This window comes from Cinclus cinclus, chromosome 11 (assembly GCF_963662255.1).
Source record: "Cinclus cinclus chromosome 11, bCinCin1.1, whole genome shotgun sequence".
In the NCBI taxonomy this organism is placed as follows: Eukaryota; Metazoa; Chordata; class Aves; order Passeriformes; family Cinclidae; genus Cinclus; species Cinclus cinclus.
In genome coordinates, this window is record NC_085056.1 from 2,262,237 (window position 1) to 2,280,105 (window position 17,869).

Here is a 17,869-nt window from a genome sequence, read left to right on the forward strand (position 1 = left end):
TTTCCCTGCTGGTGTCCCCTTGCTGATGCTGGAGTTGCACCAGGGATGCACGAGGTGATGGCAGGGACCACAGGCAGGAGCTGGGGCTGCACCCAGCCACCACTCAGGTTGTGTGGTGTCACCAGGGATGTCACCACTGGCTGGGGACATGGGCAGGCCTTGCTGGGGGCAGAGGTGGGGCTGGCAAAGCGCTGCTGCCACCCTCGGTGTGCAGCTCCTTGGGAGATGGAGGGAAATCCTTCCCTTGGGGAGCCTTCACTGTGCTGCCTGTGTGGGTTTGTGCCTCTGGCAAAGAGACAACAGTTTGCTCCATATCATTAGCCTGGATCAGTAGGAAAAGAGCCATGGCCGTGGGCGGGATTGCAGGCAGAGGAGCTCTGCTTGCTGTGCGAGGAGATGACAAAACGCCTCATCCCTCTCCCTGCTGCCCTCTCAGTGTTGGGATGCTGCTGCACTGTGACATTTCCCGAAGCCTCCTGGCGTCCTGTGGCAGTGGATTAATTGTCCTCCTTCCCCAGGCTGCTCCTCTCTGCCCTTTCCTTCGCCAGCTCTTCCCTCCAGCTGCTCATCCATCAAACCTGGAATAGCCCTGTCTAAAGGACATCTCCACTTCTGCTCCAGGGGTGCAGCTCCCACCATGCAGCAGATCTGTTTTATCCCCTGGACCTTGGCACGGTGTTTGCAGAGAGGCTGGGGACACAGGGACTCTTCTGGGGACACAGGGACTCTTCTGGGGACACAGGGACATCGCTGCTCCCCTCTGCAGGGAGCAGCCCACAGGGGCAGAAACCCCCAGCCCTGCACAGCCAAGGGTCCAACAGAGTCTCACCCCAAAAACATCATCCTGAAACACAAGTCCAGGTTTCAATCAATCCATTTTCCCTGTGCTGCCAGCTGTATTCCATAGGAAATACTATAAAAGGATATTTTTTTTCCATGTAGCTCTTGGCTTCTGGTGTAATTTCCAAGCATCAAATGATGCTTTTACCTAAGCTGGGCTTCCCTTGCTGCTGGGGATGGGATCCATGCTGGGTCTTGTAGGAAGGACAAATCCAGCACCAATTTTTCCTTGGCCCTTCCCAAGCCTGAGCAGAGTTACTGGAGAAGGGTTTTTGCTGGGGTGAGGGGCTGGTGTTGGTTCCTCATCCCAGGAAAAACCCTCCTGCTGGATGAAATGTCCTTGAGCATCCCATCCCCATGGCTTTCCCTGTCTCTGTCTCCACTCAGGTCTTTCCCAAATCTTCATTTCTTTATTATTATTATTTCCAACATGAAAAGTTCAGCGCTGAACTATATATATTATTTGCATGTGTATTTTTCTATAAAAACAATTAAAATCCAATAAAAAATAGCCAAAAACCTTCCTCGATTGGGACTGTGTGAAGGATGGGGTGTGTGTGTGAGAGTGATTGGAATAAATTACCTTAAAAAATGCATTTTTTTGCTCAATTGTTGTTGTGTGTTTTAAGCAGACCGATTTTCTCCATGCTGCCTATTCAACCTCAGTGGTCCCTGGTGCTTCCATCAGCTTCTCCCTTTTGATAATTTATTTTTTAATAGAGAAAAATTGTTGCACCTTTTACAGAGATGTTTGCATTTGCCCTGGAGCCAGAGAAGCACATGAAGGAGATTTAATTTTTATTTTCTTTTCCCTTGTGCTTTCCATCTCTGCCAGTGGCCTCTGAGCTGACAGCAGAGCTGGGATCCTGTGCTGGCCTCAGGACATTTGATTTCAGTGTATTTAAAAATCAATTACTTGGTATTATCTTATTAAAAAAAAAAGTCCCCTCAGGTCTCTTATGGCCAAGCTGAGCCTGTTCCTTGTCCTGCAGAGCTGGTTTTTCTCTTGAGAGCCCAACACCTCTCTTGGTGGCCACGTTTCTCTTAGGAAGGAGCTTTCCCTGCTCCTTGTTTTTATTTCATTCCCCCCCAGTGCAGGAGGAAAACCCACCAGCCCCAAAGCTCGGCTGTTTTCCCTCGTGTTTTTCCTGGATGTGGACTGCTCATCTATGGAAAACAAGGAGCCTGGGATCAATTTTGTTCCCTCCACCTGCTGAATTTCTTATCACCCGGCTGTGCCTGATAAATTTGTTTGTGTAAGAAAGGAGGGGTTTATTCCTGAGGTATTTGCCCAGCTCCAGGTGCCCTTTGCAGTGGGTGCTCCCTGGCACCTCCCTGTTCCTGGTTTTGCTGGCTGGGTACTTAGAATGGTTTTGGGAAGCTGCAGGGACAGTTTAGGAAGTGGGAATGAGATCTGGGACTGCTTCAGCCCAACCTGGGAGCGAGTGAAATCCACGACCAGTTACCCTGGAGCTGGGAGATCTCCTGAGCTCCCGGCAGTGCCAAGGGACAGCTTTGTCCTGCTCGTGGGGTGGTGGCCATTGAGCCAATTTAGCCATTAGCAGGTTAAAAAGTGGTGTCACCACACCCAGGAGGGTCATTAGCGCAGCGGAGACCAGCCTGGGTTTAAATCCCTGCAGGTGGGTTAGACCAGGTGTGATGTGGGAGCTGCAGGAGGAGCCCCTGGAGAAGGTACTGGATGTCACAGGCACAGCCTGTCCCCTGTCCCCCTTCCCAGCCGGCTATTAATTACAGCACGCAGCAGCTTTAGGAAAGCTGATCCAGCTCTGGGATGATTCCACCCATCCATTAAACCCAGGGTCAGCCCAGTGGCTGCTCCAGCTCTGCTCCTTCAAGCCTGAGCACAGCAAGCAGCTCCCAGCCCCTCTGTCTCCCTCGGGAGGGATCAAAGGACGGCTTCTCTCCCGGCTCTGGGGGTTTTATTGCGTCTCTATTAAAGCTGTTAAAAATCTTTCCATTGTAGCAGTGTCTGAGAGTGATAAGTATTCATAACAGAGGGGATTCAAGATGGGTTTGGTTGTAAAAACACCTCTAAGCTGGCTGGATTTATGGCTGTTAAATCATCCCTCCTCTCATCTGTCACAGCCTTTTCAGATGTTCATCACTGAACAACAGCGAGGTTGGGGCCATAATTTGTGCTGCAATGTGTGGAGCAGGAGGAGGGAAGTCCTTTCCACCAGTAACTGGCTTAGGATTTATGGAGACTTCTCCTAATATTTTTTTTTTTTTTTTAATTTCCCCCCCCGAGTTAGGAGAGGCTTTGCCTCGCTTTCTGCTGCTGCCAGCTTGTTCAGCCAGCTGGAGCCAAGGAAGTCCGGGCGGATTTAGAGCCCTGCTGGGAGGGCTGACTGCAGCTTTCAGGGAATTTGGGGCTGGCCCTCGCCCGCAGCAGGATCTTCAATGCAGGGCTGTGCCTCTAGCTAGGCTCAGGCTCTGCTTTGGGGCTGGATCTTCCCATCCTGCCCTGGTTTGGGGATGAAACAAGGGAAAAATCCCACGGATGCAGCTGGCAAAGAATCTTAGAGTGATTTGGGTTGGAAGGGAACCTCAAGATTTGCTGGCTCGCTGATATCGAGGTGTAGGCTTGGGGGGTGGCTGGATCATCAGGTTTTGTGCAGCTGCAAGCCAGGGACTCCCTGCCTGCTCTGGCAGCCTGAGGGGGGAATTATGGAAATCTGGGATGATATTTAGAGAGAATTCCTCACTAAAAAGAGGTCGGAGCCGGGTGGGGATGATCTCTCCTCTCAAGGAACGAGGGACAGGACAAAAGGAGATTCTGGAGCTGGAGAGGCCAGGCTGTGTTTTCACATTCCTTGGGATGATTTTGGAAGACAGCACTGCTCTTCCCACTGAAAAAGTTTAAGATATCTGTTTTGGGGCTGTGCTGATGCAAGGGGCAGGGCTCCCCTCTCCCCTCTGGCTTTATTTTAGGGATGCTGCACAGCTGCTGCAACAGCAGTTCCCAGAGCTCACACGAATTTACATATTTACAATATTAGATTGAATTAGTGACACCCCAGGGGTTTTTGTGCTCAGCCATTGCCAGCCCCAGGTCAAACTCCTCTCTGTGCCTCGGTGGCACCTCTGGCCCTGCAGTGGGGAGGGGAGACGAGAGAGAACCTGCCTGGGGTTTCTGTCACAGCCCTCCCCTGCCTCGTCCCAGGGGGATCAGCCTCTCTCAGTCACTCACACCCTCAGAGCTCTGCTGGTCACAAGCCTTTGTCCCCTGGGTGTCCCCGTGCAGCCCTGACCAGATGGGATTTTTTTTTCTTTTTTTTTTTTTTTTTTGGTCTGGTGCTTGCAAGTTTTTGTTTTTTTTGTTTTTTTGTTTTTTTTTTTAAATCTGTGTGAAAATGAACTGCAGAATCAAAGCTGGGTTTGCTCCAGGAAGAACTCCAAAGGAGTTTGCTCCCACAAGCAGAAGGGTGGGAAGGGCATTCCATAATCCCATGGAGGTTCCAACAGGATACATTTATACCCTTGTGGCAGCTAATACACTAATTACCACCAATACTAATAAATCTGCTATTTATTCTAAGAAATCATCATAGTTTTAGGTTGCAATAGGTGATTATTCTGAATCCTAAAAGATAATATTGTAAATAGAATTTAATAGATTCCAGCAGCAGAATTTATTGATGACTGTATTAATAACTAATACTACAGATGCCAATGCTTACAGCAGATGATAATGAACATTAATACAATAAACTAATACCTCTAATTCATAATAAATATTAATAAAGCTAATCACCAGCCCTGTCACTATGCTGAGAGGACAGAGGACAAAGGACAGGTGACAGCACAGGCCCCTGGGTGACCCTGAGGCTTTGGGCACCCCAGGACTGGACTGGCAGTGTTTGATCCATTACACCAAAGTGTCCCTTCCTGTTTGGCCACAGCTCATCAGAATTAACCCTTGGGTCCCCATTTGAGCCCACAATCAATTAATGGAGACACAAATGACCCCCAGTAACCCCTGTAACCTCAAGTAACTCCTCTCAGGGATTCAAATGACATCAAGTGACCCTCTATGAGGGACTCAAATGACCTCAAGTAACCCCTGGATGAATGTAAAAATCTCAAATGACCTCAAGTAACCCCTGGATGAATGTAAAAATCTCAAATGACCTCAAGTAACCCCAATGAGGGTCTCAAATGACCTCAAGTAACCCCTGGATGAATGTAAAAATTCTCCAATGACCTCAAGTAACCCCAATGACCTAAAGTAACCCCATGAGGGCCTCAAATGACCTCAGATAACCCCATGAGGGCCTCAAATGACCTCAAGTAACCCCGGATGAATTAAAAAAATCTCCAATGACCTCAAGTAACCCCTGGATGAATTTAAAATTTCTCCAATGACCTCAAGTAACCTCGATCAGGGTCTCAAATGATCTCAAGTAACCCCAATGAGGGCCTCAAATGACCTCAAGTAACCCCTGGCTGAATTTAAAATTTCTCCAATGACCTCAAGTAACCCCAATGACCTCAAGTAACCCCAATGACCTCAAATAACCCCAGTCAGGGTCTCAAATTACCTCAAGTAACCCCAATGACCTCAAGTAACCCCAATGAGGGCCTCAAATGACCTCAAATAACCCCTGGATGAATTTAAAATTTCTCCAATGACCTCAAGTAACCCCAGTCAGGGTCTCAAATGATCTCAAATAACCCCATGAGGGCCTCAAATGACCTCAGGAAAATATAGTGAAGAGTTCAGTGTATAAAATCTCATGCCAGTGCTGTTGCTGAGGGAGGGATAATAATTATTTTGACATTAATTCACTTTCTAAGCTGCCGAAGGGAGGCCGGGTCCCTTCATTCTCCAAATCAGTAGAATTCCAAACCGGCTCTTCCCTGACAAAAAGACTTTTATTTATCTGTTAGGATACACCAATATTTTATTCTTAAATTTAATGGGGAGTTTTGGGGATCTATTTTCTCTTCACTTGAGGAGATGCATCCCATGTTTCGATTTAGAAACAAGAAAAAAGCTGCTGAGACCAGAATTGGCAGCCACTGACACTGAGTCCTGGGTGGGATTTGTCCTCAGGTTTTGCTCTCCCAGAGTGGGCTCACTCTGCTCTGTGCCATCCCTTTAACAGGCAGCAGCAGCACAGGGAGAGCACATGAGGAAAAAACCTTGTCTGGCCAGGATTCAGACTTGAATGCCCAGCAGTCAAGGACTAACACAAACCTTTTTCCTTGTAGGAGCAAACTCCACAACCCAGCTTTGAATCCGTACTTTATTTCATGTAGATTAAAACAAACAAACAAACGAACAAACAAACAACAACAAAAAAACCCCAACAAATCTTGCTCATGTTAGACAAAAACTCCAACTCCTGGAAATGTCCACACACTCCAAGGAGCAACACTTAACCCTGGCCAGAGGCTGAGCTGTGCAGTGACAGTCTAAAGGCAGTGCTGAGGGAAGGGTGTGGGTTTGTTGATCCCACATTACATCTTCTTGCAGAGATTTTCTTTTTCTTTTTCCAAATGAAGCAGAGAGATGGGACTTCTGGGTTGCTTTAGAAAATGCAGCTCATTTTTCTTATCTTCTACAGAGGCAGAAAGTGTAAGTTTGTCTTACAGATGTTCACAGCATGGCTCAGAAGCCCCCAGACTCATGATTTATGAAAAGATCTTTTAAGGATTTATTAACCAATAAGACAGTGCCAACAGAGATATTTACATCCTTAAGCCAATACTAAGATATTTCATCTTATTGACTCATACTACAGTATAATATATATTTATATATTTATATATTTATACAGTATAAATATATATTTAACCAATCATACCATGACACACAAACTTACATTGCTGCACTCTAAAACTTCATTACATTTGTAATTACTTTTATATTTTCTATATCTTAAATTCAAAAGCGAAACTTAACATGTCTCTGCTTTAAGCTATAAATCTACATTCTTGTTTCTAGCACCTAAGTTTGGAAACCTTTTCCAAGGTCTCAGATCAAATCCTGTGGTTAATTCCAAGCTTTGTCTTACAGGCCCAATGTTCTGAGAATTCCTTGCATTTTGAATTGCAACAGAAGGGCATCCCCAGCTTTGACTGCTGCACCAAACCCCTGCAGGAACTACAGAAGAACAAAACACAGCAAAGGAATGAAACCCTCCCTTGCCCCTTTCCCACCCAAAAGAACCCCACAAGAGATCTCCAAATGCAAACCCACAAAAGCAAGCAGCACAATGCCTTTTATTGTACCTCTACTCCCGTGCTGGATTCTGCAACTCCTGCAGTTTCCTGGAGCACCATGAAGAACCCACAATTTTTTTAAAAAATTATGGATGATGGGGGTGGGGTGGTCCTCAATCCAAGCAGTTGTGTCACAACTCTCCTGTCCTGGTGGAATCACCAGAAACCAATGTTTTTTCCCCGGTGCTAAAATGATGAGCCAGCCTGGGTTAGGTGATAAAAAGGAGTTCCCTCTAAAAGGATCCTTATGGTGCACCATGCACTGAATGAAAACGTGATGAAGATGTGCCCTGTAATAGATTGACAAGTCTGCGTTTTCAGCAAATAACCATAACTGATAAGAATCACCACTTAGAGATACAGGTGATGAGGTAATTCCTCCCTGGTTCTAACCTGAGAAGTCCCTTAAAGACGTTACTTGAGGTAACTTGAGGCTCTGATAATTGATCAAGGGGTTAAAAGGGGATGAAAGGGTTAATAAATTATGAGCCAAACAAGAACAGGCACTTTGGTGTAATGGATCAAACATTGCCAGTCCATGCAGTCCTGGGGAGCCCAAAGCCTCAGGGTCACCCAGGGGCCTGTGCTGTCACCTGTCCTTTGTCCTCTGTCCTCTCAGCATAGTGACAGGGCTGGTGATTAGCTTTATTAATATTTATTATGAATTAGAAGTATTAGTTTATTGTATTAATGTTTATTATCATCTGCTGTAAGCATTGGCATCTACACTATTGGTATTAGCTATTAATAAAATCACCAATAAATTCTACACTTGGGATCTACTGAATTCTACTTACAATATTGTCTTTGAGGATTCAGAAGGAAAATCACCTATTACAACCTAAACCAATGAGTATTTCTTATAATAAATAGTAGATTTATTCGTATTGGCAATTAGTAATGTATTATTAGCTACCACAGGGATATAAACACGTCCTAACCCAAACACCTCACTAACACACACCCCTTCCACCCTACTCTCCTCCAACCAGCACTCCACTACAGCTGAAGTGCCTGGGACATCCCAAAAACCAAATTTCACCAGCTTCTCTGAGCAAGTTTGGGGTAAAAAAACCACATCCAAACCTTTCCACACATGTACATGACAGATTACCTGAAAAAGCCTCAAATTCTTCCACCAAGCAGGGATTAATGAGATCATTCTTCCTAATATTGCTGTGGCTTCTCTGGAACAGGGAATAGAGTCCAGCTTTGCTGCTCAGGCAACACCTGGAGGGTGAGGTAATGGCCAGGTGAGGCAGGGAGGTGTCCCCTGCATGCCCAGCGTGGTGACCCAGGTCATCTCTGTGCTCCCCAGGGGCTGGAGCAGGGCTGGGAGAAGGCAATCCAAGAACAGGAAAGCTTTGAAAGTAGGAAGCACTTCAGAAAGTTTCCTCTCCAGTTTCTCAGAGCGATGGATTTCTCACTCTTCAGTTCTGCCAAAACACACAGACAGAGAGAGAGAGAGGGAAGGAAAACAAGACATTAGGGATGAACACAAATCCTGTGCTGCAGGTGGGGTAGTGACACACACTGTGGGGTGGGGGACACTGGGGCAGCCCGGGCTGGCTGAGAACCCACCTGAGGTGAGGGGAGGGGGGTGTGAGCTGTGCAGAGCCAGCCAGGGGCTCTCTCCTGCCATGGCCACATGGGATCTTACCCTTATTGTGCAGGAAGAGCATGACAGTGCCCAGCACAGCCTCCACGATGATGGCCACGATGGTCACCTCTTGGCCCTCTGCTGTTGACTTTTGATCTAAACACAGCATGGAGAGGAAGTAATTAATGGCTAGCTCACTATGATCCCGTCCATCTTCCCTTGTGTTTTATGAAAGGGCCCCTTCTCCCAGAAAACTTTCCCAGCTGCCTGCAGAATGCAGATTTCAGTACAGAAATGCTCTCTTGGGGCAGTCTCTGTAGGAACACAGAAATTCTGCTCCAGATTGCCATGACCCATGTGCCATAGGAGGGTGGATAACAGGAATTCCTGCAAGGCACCAGCTATCCTTCTGCTTCCTTGCCCAGTGGGTCTGGGCTGCAAGAAGCAGCACTGGGTGGCCTTGCTGGGGACAAGCAAGCAGCTTTCCCACTGCTGGGGACAGAGCCTCTGCCTCCGTCCTGCCTTGGCAGGGAGAGGAGCAGCGAGAGAAGCACTGCCAAGCTCCCTCCCCCAGGCTAGAGGCGACCATCTCAATCTCAGGGGTCTCAGGGACCCCTGGGAACAGAAGCCACCCCACACATTTTAGGAGGGGCAGGATAGATGCCCACCAGCCCTGCAGAGCAGCTGCCCAGCTGTGCTGCCCTCCTGTGTCACTCACTGGAGACACTGATCTTGGTGCTGTTCTCACCCACGCCACGGCTGCCAGTTCCAGCCTGGCACACAAAGGTCCTGGCATCCTTCACTGTCACCTTGCTGATGGACAGAGCCTTGTCCTCGCAGCTGGTCTTTGTAGCCAGTGTTGTCCTCCAGGACCCTGCTGGCCCTGATGTGGTACAGCCTCACCTGCTTGATGCTGTGTCCACCTGCAAGATGAGGGGTGAGCCTGGGTTGGGGAGCCTGGCAGGAAGCCCTGAGCTGGTTGCCACTCCAGCCCACCAGCCAGAGCTGCTCTCCCAGGCCAGCACTCACGTAGAAGCAGTCAGTGTAGGCGTAGGAAATGTCTTCAGGGTTGTAGAAGTTGCACTAGATCCTGGCTGTGCCCCTGATCTTCACTTCCACCACAGCTGGCTTGGAGACCTCCAGCTTGCTGGCTGCAGCTGTGGGGCAGAATTTGCTGTTAGGGGGAGGAAGAATGGAGAAAAATGGACTGTCTGAGCACAGCCTGTCCTCATCTGCATCCCTCAAAAGCTGTGGGGCGGAGCCATGTCCTGTGCCAGTGTCCCCAAGACATCATGTCCCAGCCCAGCAGCAGTGACTGCTCACTGCCACGCTGCTTTCAGCATCCACAGAGAGCCCACGGGCTCCAGCCACTGATCCTGCTCCCAAAGAGGGGACATTGCATATCGTACCCCCACCAGCTGTGTCCCCAGTACACCGTAGGGAGGCAGCATGTCCCTGACCAGCACAGCACAGCACAGCCAGGACTCCCAGGACACTCCACAAAGTCTGGTCCTGCTGCCCCAGCAGGAACCTAGCAGTCAAAGCATCCATCCCTGCAGCATTCCCAAGGCTTCCCCTCTCTGCTGCTCTGCCCACCCACAGCACAGGGCCCACACCCCTGTGAGCCAAGCTTGCCCATCCCTGCACCCCACTTCCCTCCCAGCCCAGCCAGCTGCAGCAGCAATGGCGCTCCTGGCCCCGCTCCAGGGAGAATGGGAAAGGTAATGGCTGCTGACCCAGGGAACAGAGCAGCTTCACAAGGGATTGGGAGCAGAGCAGGGACAAGGGTGGCATCACAGCAAGGTCTGGAGTGTCATTGCCACCGTCCCTACCAAAGCAAAGGGGGCTCTGCACACCCTGGGTTGGCACATGGCCCCGCAGAGGGGACAATAATCTGTCCCCAAGCAACAGAGCCAGCCCAGTCTGGGGACAAGAGGCTTGGAGGAAGCGATTGCGTCAACATCTCCCTTGATAGCACCTGCTTGGTAACAGCCACCACGGAGACTTCAAAGGGCAGCGCTGTGCCCACAGAATGCTCTTTGTTTGGAGTGGGTATGTGGTGGCACAATGCCACAATGCAGCCAGGAGCCCTTCTGCCACAGCAAAGGCCTCAACACGCAGGATCAGCCATCTCAGAACTGCCCAACACATGGGTTTTGGCCCTCACCCATCCCCTCAGCTCATTACAGTTGGCACCAAGCAAAGAGGGGTGAGCAAAGCAAAGCACAGCACAGCAAAGAAGGTGCTGGAAAAAAACAGGTGTAAGTCCCAGAGATAAGAACACACCATCCATCCTGGCCTCAGACACTTCCAGGGATCCAGGGGCAGCCACAGTTTCCCTGTGGGACCACCCCACCCACACAGAGTTTCTTCCCAATATCTCATCTCACCCTGCCCTGTGACAGCGTGAAGCCTTTCTGTCTTGTCCTGCCACTCTGTGCCCTTGTCCAAAGTCCCTCAAAGAGCTGGGATGCAGACACGGGGGAGGTAGGAAACTCACCTCATCTTGCAATTGCAGCAGAAATCTCCATCAGCACTTTGTAAGGCAGCAACTCCCAGTCTCCCTTTCCATCACCACGTTCACAACATGGAAAAGCTTTTGGAGGTGAAGGCTCCAGCTTTCTCCAGGTGCTGCCAGAAACTCACCCAGTATCCAGGAGAGGCGGAGCCTGGATTGATGCTACCTGGCACCAGTCCCAGCATCCCGCTGGTGGGATGGTGGCAGCTATGGCACGGCCAACCTGGCACCCGCCAAGAGGGACCCCAAAACATCTGGCAGAGGCCGTTCTGCCCCCCGGCCGTGCCAGCTGTGCCGGTAACCGGTTTCGTAGCCCCATCCAGTGTCTGCCAGGCGAACTGCGCCGCTGGCTCCCGGCGAGGGCAGCGCTTGGCCCCGGGTCGGGTGGCTCGTGGAGCTTTGGCTCCCGGTGCTGTCAAGTGCGGGATGTGGCTGGAAAAGCCACCCGGCTGATGTGCTCCACCTGCTCTCCCGTTGGGAAAAGCTCGCGTGTGAAGGGGAGGTCTGGGCAGGGTCGTCACCCCGTGTGTCCCCCTGTACCTGGTGGGTAAATAGTGAAGGTGAGCGTGCCAAAGGCTCTTCGGGTGTTGATGTGGGAAGGGGAGCCCTTCCCAAGGTGAGGGAGCTGTGTCGGGATTCCACAGGAAGGCCCAGAAAAAATGGGCTGTACCCAGCTGGCTGCAGAGCTCCCTTCTTTAGATTATCTAATGCCTAACACATGGTGGCTCTGCCTCGTCTCAGTGCCCTGGGGCTCTCTCCACTAAATGTTGCTGAGTTTCCTTGAGATTCCGGGAAGGAAACCTGCTGAAATCCCCTTGTTCCTCCCTCCAGACATGGAACATCTCCAGATGTTTCCTCTTGCCCTGTGGGACGCATCCAAGAAAACCCAGGGGACTCCTCACTGTCCTTCCCACTGGGGTTGGGGCATGTTTGGATTTTAAGTCTCTAAACACAGAGAGATGAATCCTGCCACTAAAATATTTGATTTCATCCTTGTCTGAATGATTTACAATTGAAATTGAAAGATTCCCATGGAGAAACATAACTCTGATTTGTTTTAATTTATTTTTTTTCCCCTTCACAGGAGCCTGAATTTCCCAAATCTGTTTTACTGCAGCAGAGGGAAGCTGCTGGGAAGGGCTGTGCTATGGCTCCTTTAGGAAGGGCCTGAAGGCAAGGCTGAGTCACTGAGGCAGAGCTGCAGAGAGAGGCTGGACAGTAATAAAACCCATCTGTCCTCTGTGGCCACATCCCAGATGTGAGTCACATCCTCTCCTTCCTCACTTCCAACTCCAAGCCGTGTTTGGACAAGGTCACTGCAGCTCCTTGTCCAGCTGGGAGATGCAGGGGGTGTCTTGGCTGAGTGGGTTTTTTTCCCCAGCTGGTTTCCCCAAAGGATTTTGAGCTCATCAGCCAGAAGTCCTTGCTGAAGGCTCAGCCAAACTTGCCCCTCCACAAGTAAAGAGGAATGGGCAGCTCTGTAAATGCTGGATAAGCTGGAAAATCCCAGAAAATCAACATGCTTTCTCTCCCTCTGGAGCTGGTTGGGTATGGAGCTCAGGGATGGAGCATGATGCAGGATTGAGGGGGCCAAACCCACCAGGCAGTTCCCTTCTCTCCTGGTGCTATTTCTGACAGAACTGCAGAAGCTTTTTGTAGTTTTATTCCAGCCCTGAGGCTTTTCCATGCATTGTGGCTTCCCAAGGAAGATGAGGAATGCTGAGCTGGCTGGCTTGGGACCAGCAAGCTATGGAGCCCCCACCAGTAAGAAATGCCAGCTCTGATCCTGGGAAGCTCTTGCAAAAGGTGAAAGCCTTGTGTTTATTCCATCTGGGAATGGACACTGAAGGGAGATTTTCCTCCTCCTTTTCCAGCCAGGATGGAGGCAGGTGTGTTTTCCCCCCAGAGCAAGCTGTCTTCATCTTGCACCTGATCTGTTCAGCTGCATCCCCAAGCTTGTGCTGTATGAGCCATTTCTATACTTTCTCCATGAAATGGGATATTTTTGGCTGCAACCCTGGGATAAAAACCTCATGGGGCCAGGTGGGACCTGAATTCTCTTGTGCCACCTCTGCTCAAGGTCACCTTGTCCAGCCTTTAGCTTTTAATCAAGGATGAACACCTTCCCTTCTCCCTGGGGATCGGGAATTCAGCGTGTGAGCACCCCTTTCAGCAAGAAATCCAGGGATGTGGCTCGAAAAAAAGGAAAAGACTGAGATCCTCAGGGGATTCCTGTGGGGCTGGCAGCCAGCAAAGCTACTTCCTTGCCGAAGGGAGGCAAAATTGAGCAGTTTTCCTTGGCTGGCCTCTCCTGCCACTGCGTGTGCCGCTTCCAGGCAGGATGCTCAGGGACATGAGGGGACAGCAAGGCCACTGCTTGCTTCCCGCAGGCTCCCAGCTCTGCTGTCACGCAGGCCGTGCTGGAAGTGGGTCTGAAATGACCTTTTCTTTCTCCAGCCCCATGGGTTGTTGCTTTAGCCTGTGGGTTTTGGCATTCAGCCCCTCCGTCATTCACAGAGGGAATGGTTGCTTGAAGAGGAGCCGGTCCCTGGAGCAGGCGAGGAAAAGGATGCTGGAACTGCTTAGCTGGGAGGTCAAGTTTCCCAAGATGGCACTGTGGTGGCTTTTTTGAAGCTGTTGCTACCAGCAGAAGTGGAAAAAAAAAAAAACTCTCCTGGATAATGCAGGTCTGAGCAGGGCAAATATTTGACGTGCTGAATAAATGAGCAGGAGGGAGACATCAGGGAGAGCAGGGAGCTCTGACTCATGTTCCCACAGCGCTCCAGACACCTTTCCGGCAGGCAGCTGCCAAATGTCCCTGTGCCTGCAGCATGGCAGGCAGAGGAGAGCGTTCCCACAACCCTGCTGGCAGCCAGGGCTCTTTGCAGATCTCCAAGGGTGCCATGAATACCCCTAGGTGGGCTGGGACAGTCCCAGGAGTGATGGAGAGGCAGCAGCAGCAAGGGGGTGTCTGGGAATGGGATTTTGGGTTGGTCCTGCTGGTTCCGTCCCCCACAACCCCCTCCCCCCTCCCTTTCTTGGGGATGCTGAGTGCAATCCAGCCTTATTCCCACTTAGGATGCTCCTGTTGAACAAATAGCCTGGGGATGCTGCAGCCATCTCGCTGTCAGCGTGATAAGCTTCACCTCCCGGCTCCACCACAGGTTTGGGGTGAAAATAGCGGTCAATTTTCTCCCTCCCACTATGCAATTTAAGCATGCAGTGAAGCAGCAGCGTTTCTTTGGCTGGAAAGCTGCTCGGTGTGAGCGTTTGAGCAGAGCTCTGTGGTTTTCCTGCCTGTCCGCCTGCAGCTGCGGGGGAAAAGCGGAAGATCTCAGCTGAACTCTCGTTTCCCATCAGGGCAGCGCTTGTGCACAGCGGGGAGGGCCAACCTGCAATTCAATCTCTAGCTCTGGGGACAATACAGCCTGTGTCCTGCTGCCGACAGCCATCCTGTGCAGGGACAGGCTGTCCCAGCCCCGTGCTCACGCTGGTGGCACCGGTGCCTGGAGGGACAGCTTGTGCCTTTGAGGACACGGAGTATTTTGTGATGTGCGTCGGCTTTGCTGCCTGTGTGTGACTGGGAAACGCTCTCTCCCCCCACCCCGGCTGCGTCCTGAGGTTTGTGGATATGAAAGTCCACATGCCTCTTTCTTCTTTTTAATTGCTATTATTTGTCTGGCTCTTACCCGTGGTCAGGAGCAAGGCTTGGCTTTGAGCTATCTCCATGGATTTATTTTGGTTTCGATGCTGTGCAAAAAAAATAAAATAAAAAAAAAACCAGCCCCTCGCGTGGTGCCCTGGGTGTGCATCCTGTGCCCGGGTAATTTTCCTCGCTGGAGTAATTTCCTTGCCCCCAGTAGGATTTCTCTTGTGAATAAAGCTATGTGGGATAAGAGGCTGAAAACCACAGCCTGGGAAAATTATGCGGGGGGGATGAAGGAGTGAGATTGTTCCTAGCAGGGGAGCGGCAGCGCTGATTGCTGTTCTCATGGCAGGCGGACGGGGCTGGGGCTCATTAGCGGGCGGCGGGAGGCAGGGCAGGGTTCGCGAGCTCACAAATTACCTCGGAGCAGAGGTTGGTGCCTCCTGTCCCGGGGATGGGTGCCCAGGGGGATGAGGTTGGGCTGGGAGCACTTCCCTGCACCAGGCGTGGGGTGCTCGGTCCTGTCCCCATCTTCCAGCAGCCTGTGATCCTGTTTCCTCTCTTGAGCAGGAAGGGAGCCTGGATGTGCTGCTCTTCTGGGGCTCACTGGCAGCAAGTCAAGGTCTCTCGGTTTGTGGTGTCTAGAGTAAGGCAAAGACAAGGGCTTGAAAGATCAGGAAAGGGAGTAGTTGAGAAAAATAGAGGGTCCCAAGCAGAGAGGTGAAATTTGAAGTATCGTGGGCAGGAAAATGTAAAGACTGATGGTTTTTCATGGGGAGAGTGCCAGGAACAGCCTGGGCTGAGCAGAGGACACGGAGCAGGGGAAAGGCTGAGCTGTTACGGCACACATGCCCCGGGACGCGTCTCATGGTCCTTTTCCTGCAGATACAAGCGACGTTCCCATCCCTGTGGGAATTCCCAGGAGTGGCTCCCACACCCAAGCTCATCCTGCCCCCATCCCTGTAGACTAGGCACCCCTACCCCCTGGCAGAGGGGATCAGCATGATCCCCCCCTCCCCCAGCCGCGGCTGTCACGCCGAGCCCCGGCACAACCAGCGAGCCGCATGTCCCTACGCCGGCACTGCCACCCCAGGTGGCCTTGTTTTCCTCGGCAAAGGCGGATGGGAGCCACCATCTTCTGAGCAAAGAGCATTTTTAATCTCCTGCTCCCGCTCCGTGCAATTAACTTGATTCCCTCCCCTCGTTTCCTGCAGAGGTTTAATTAAAATGCATTGTTCGCCTCGCCAATTATTTGCTCTGTCCCCCGGATAACCTCTGTGCAGCGGCTGCTTCTTGGGGTTTTTTCCTTTCTTTCTTTATTTCTTTCTTTCTTTCTCCCCCACCCCCCCTTGTTGTTATTGAGGTTTCTCTTCGCTCTCCCCTCGGCAGCTCCAGCAGCGTTTACCTGCCCGGGAGAGCGGCATGGGGGAATTATGGAAGCGCGGCAGCCCTGCACGCACAGGGGCGAGCGGGGGCCGCTGCATCCCTGCGGAGCCGGGCGGGGGGAGCGCACGGAGCTCCGTGCCCCCGAGCAGCTGAAACAACAAGACCTTGTTGACTCGCTTTGAGTTCCCGGCACTCGGCAGCTGCTGCTCCAGCAGGTGATAATTGAAACCGGGAGCGAACCTGGATGGCGGCGGGGGTTGAGATGTAGTTCAACCTTCAGCCCCCTCCCTCCTCACCTTGTCGCCACCGGGATTTGCACAGGGTGGGGGACCCTGGGGATGGTGGGTGACAGTGCCCAAGGAAAGGGGTGATGGAGCAGGGAGTGAGCGGCTGCAGCTTTGCAAGGTCATCCCTGGAGGAGCCGCTTGGGAGAAGGGGTGTTCAGCGCTTTCTAAAAATAACCCCGTAGCAGGACCGAAATAACAAGCTGCTCTCGAGCAGTGTTGGGCTTGAAGCCGGGCCAAGGCAGCTGCTGCCGGGCCGGCGGCGGCCCCTCGGGTGTGCCGTGCAGCTGGACCTGCTGGGGGGGCCACAGGAGTTCCCCACACCGGCCAGGGGGTGAACATCGGATACGGGATGGGTCGGAGAGATGATGATGCTCGGCCTGCAAGTGAGGGAGGAAGGGCAGGGTCTGCTCTTGGGAAGGTCCCTTAGGAAGTGGGGTTGGTCCCCTCGGAGGGGCTGGGTGTTGGGAGGGGGGACATGGCCATGTGGTTTCCTCTTTTTCCATGGGGTCCAGTTTGGAGAGCAGGACTCGTGTCTGGATCTGTTGGAAAATGCTGGGCGTCTGCGGAGTGTCAGCATCATCTCCTCCTGCAAAGTCTCCTTAACGTGTCCCCAAAGGATTCTCTGCTCCTGCCTTTTGCAGATCCTGCCCCAGTTCTTGGCTTTCCTTGCAGGGGCTCTGGCAAATGTCACATTCCTGGTGGTCTCATACACTGGGATTTGCTGATATTGAGGTGAAAGTCCAGGCTTGGTGAGGGTGGGGGGGGGCGGTCATCAGGCTCTGTGCAGCTCCAGGCTGCAAATCAGTGGCTCCCTGCCTGCTCTGGCAGCCCGAGGGGAAATTTCTGGAGATCTGGGATGATATTTAGAGACCCTCTCATTGAAAGGAGGTAGGAGCTGGGTGGGGATGGTCTCTCCTCTCAAAGAACAAGGGACAGGATGAGGAATTGGGAGATGCTGGAGCTGGGACAGCCAGGCTGTGTTTTCTTGTTCCTTGGGATGATTTTGGGAGCCAACACTGCTCTTCCCACAGGTGATGGGGTTTATTGGAATGTACAAGGGGCTTCTGGGGGTGGGATTCAGCCATTCATGGACCTCTGCTCCTTGAAGTTCCAACCCAGCAGCCTGGCTGGATCTCAGAGAGCCATCCCTGACAGTTGCAGGTGGAAATTACTCCTACAGAACTTTGGGATGAGCTGCTTTTGGGGCTCCAGGGTGAGCAGACATCACTCGGGCCCAGCAGTGCCAAGCTCCCCTCTTCTCCCACCCGCCTTTCCAAATCCACTGATGAAACTTGGAGCAGTTTCCAGTCTAATTGCAGCTTCAGAGTGGGAATCCCCAACCC